General features: G+C 41.1%; 1 long non-coding RNA gene across 1 annotated transcript; it reads right to left on the minus strand.

Annotated features, from left to right (window-relative positions):
* Window positions 1-209: 209 nt before the first annotated feature.
* Window positions 210-2380, minus strand: LOC139799612 (uncharacterized). Its single transcript, XR_011727370.1, has 3 exons — window positions 2209-2380; window positions 1999-2114; window positions 210-685 (listed from the first exon to the last, which is right to left on the minus strand). It is a non-coding gene; the product is annotated as an uncharacterized lncRNA (long non-coding RNA).

Genomic DNA, 2380 nt, shown 5'->3' on the forward strand with positions numbered 1-2380 from the left:
ACATTGGGATAATTGGGAAACACTTGTTGGCACAGCATTAATAAACTGCTTTGTTACATTTTAAGGGCTCTAAATATCAAGAAAGAAAATAAATCAGAGGGTGATGCTGGAGTTACTGAGAACGTTAGTGGAAAATCCAGACTTTTCCAGGAGAATTAGAATATGAAAGCTATTTACAACCTGGCACTCAGTTTCTGTTGTCAGCTCCAGCCAGGGCTGCGGGGAGCTCAGAGCTTCTCCCAGCTCTGCAGCCAGCAGATCAAAGCAGCTGCTGGCGTCAGGCTGAGCTCCTGGAGCTGCCAGCAGCGGTTGTGCTGCAGCCGAAGCCTCTCCCAGGCTCTTTCCACCAGTGCTGAATCAAGTGCCCCCCAGTTATTCATCTCTTAAGTCCAGTACACGAGGAGCCACTTAGCTCAAAGTCTAATTTATAATGCAGACAGCAGTGAAATAGTGACTCTGGCATTAAAGGTCACTGCCATTTGTACCTTTTGAAGCAAATGAGATGGAGCCCAGAGATGTAGTCAAGAGGCACTCACTGGGATGCTGAGCAGTTTAGTTGGTTGGGTTGAATGAAGAATTCTTCTGTCCCTCAGCTCCAAGTGATTGCTGCCCATCCTGCTCCAGCAGGTTGAAATCCAGTAGAAACCATTACACTGGATACATCTGAAATCTTTTGGTTTTGATCCTAGAAAAATGACAGACAGAAGTTTTTGATTTTAATCTAAGAGGAGCAGAGAAGCTGGAGCAGTGGGCTGGCATCCCCCATCAGCAGGGGAGCTCCTGGGCTGGGAAAAGCAGCTGGGATTCTGCTTACAGCTCTCTGGACCAAATTTATTGGTTGTGTTGCACTCTTACTAGTGAACAGACTCATAAGAAAGAAAAATAACAGGTTAAGAAAAGAAGCAAGCTCAGTCCAGATAGTTCAGTGATTCTGGAGATAAGCTGCATTTTTTTTTCCCTTTGTACTTTACATTTCAGATATAAACAAGAGCTGTTACTGGGCAGGGCTCTTGTCAAAGCATTCTCCCTAGTTTTATTTCTATCCTCTGGAGCTATTTCCAGTGTGTATTAAAATAACATGAGTTTGCTTGCAGCATCAGCTCTGATCTCCAGCTACTTTTATTCTCGTGTCTAAAAATAATTCAAGTTTATTTATGGCATTGTTTTGACTGCAAAACTGCTGATGTCAACCAACAACACAGGAAGAGAATGAATGACCAGGCTCAGCTTCTTTTCAACCACTGACAAGAAAATTTGACAAGACTGATGTTAAACCAGGATGATTCTGCAAGAGAGCCTCTGGAATGTACTGGCATTTCAATTTTATTAAGCAATAATAAACAGCTTCTATCAACAAGATGTTTCTGTATGACAGCAGCATTCTCACAAGTGTGCACAGGCCAGTGCTTGGTTATTTTCTCACCAGGCTGCTTTGGATGTAAAGCATTCAGACCTTGCACTTGCACAGCAGAACTGCCAAGGATGTGGAATGCCATTTCCCTCCCAGACTTGACAAGCCTGGGTTTATCCTATGTCTTCAATTTTTTTGTAGCCATCAAAAATGGAAGAATTTAAATATTTTAGGATACAAAATGTCCTCAAGAATTCAGTGACCAGATTCTCCTTCTGAAAATAAATAGTAGTATCACTTTCTGTGGAAAAGACTTTTCATTCTGCTTTTAAAATCTTTATTATTTCCATTTTTAGTAGCTTAGTTTTGAGGTGTAACTTTTGCCTTTCTGCCGTAGCTGGAACTGTGGAGCATTTTTCCAATTAAATAAGTGAATCGTGGCTGATTCATCCCTGACTCATTTTGCTAAAGTTCTTAAATATATCCAGAGAATCAGGCCTAACTTCAAGCAATTTATTTTCTTTTTTCATGTAGATAGAAAACCCTCTATGACTGCTATGGCACAACTCAGGCTGGAAATAGAACACAATGAAATCCAGCTACTCAGTTCATTTTGAGAACCTGAGCAAAGCCAAATGGTGTCTTACCCAAATGAGAATAAAGCCAAGATGCTTGTCCTGGGAGGCCTAAAATGGTGACTTCCATTTGTGCAGCAACTTCATGATTCATTACACTCTTGTGAAGCTTTTAATTTGTCTCTAACCTGAGAGAAAATATCAGAAAGTCTCAGCACTTACCTTTGTAGCAGGTTTTTTTTCTAAATAGTGCCATCATGATCTGAACCCAAGTCCCAGTACCTCCAGACAAGGTGTCAAACTGAATCCTCCATCATATGAACTCACACACAGCTGTAGCATTGCTCTTCAGTTCCTCTGTGTCATCCTCTTGGAACAATCTGATTGGAAAAGCAAGGAAGCTCCTTCATACCTGAAATTCACAATTTCATATTTAAGATAATGCCATGAAAAG

Source organism: Heliangelus exortis, chromosome 9, assembly GCF_036169615.1.
Source record: "Heliangelus exortis chromosome 9, bHelExo1.hap1, whole genome shotgun sequence".
Lineage (NCBI taxonomy): Eukaryota > Metazoa > Chordata > Aves > Apodiformes > Trochilidae > Heliangelus > Heliangelus exortis.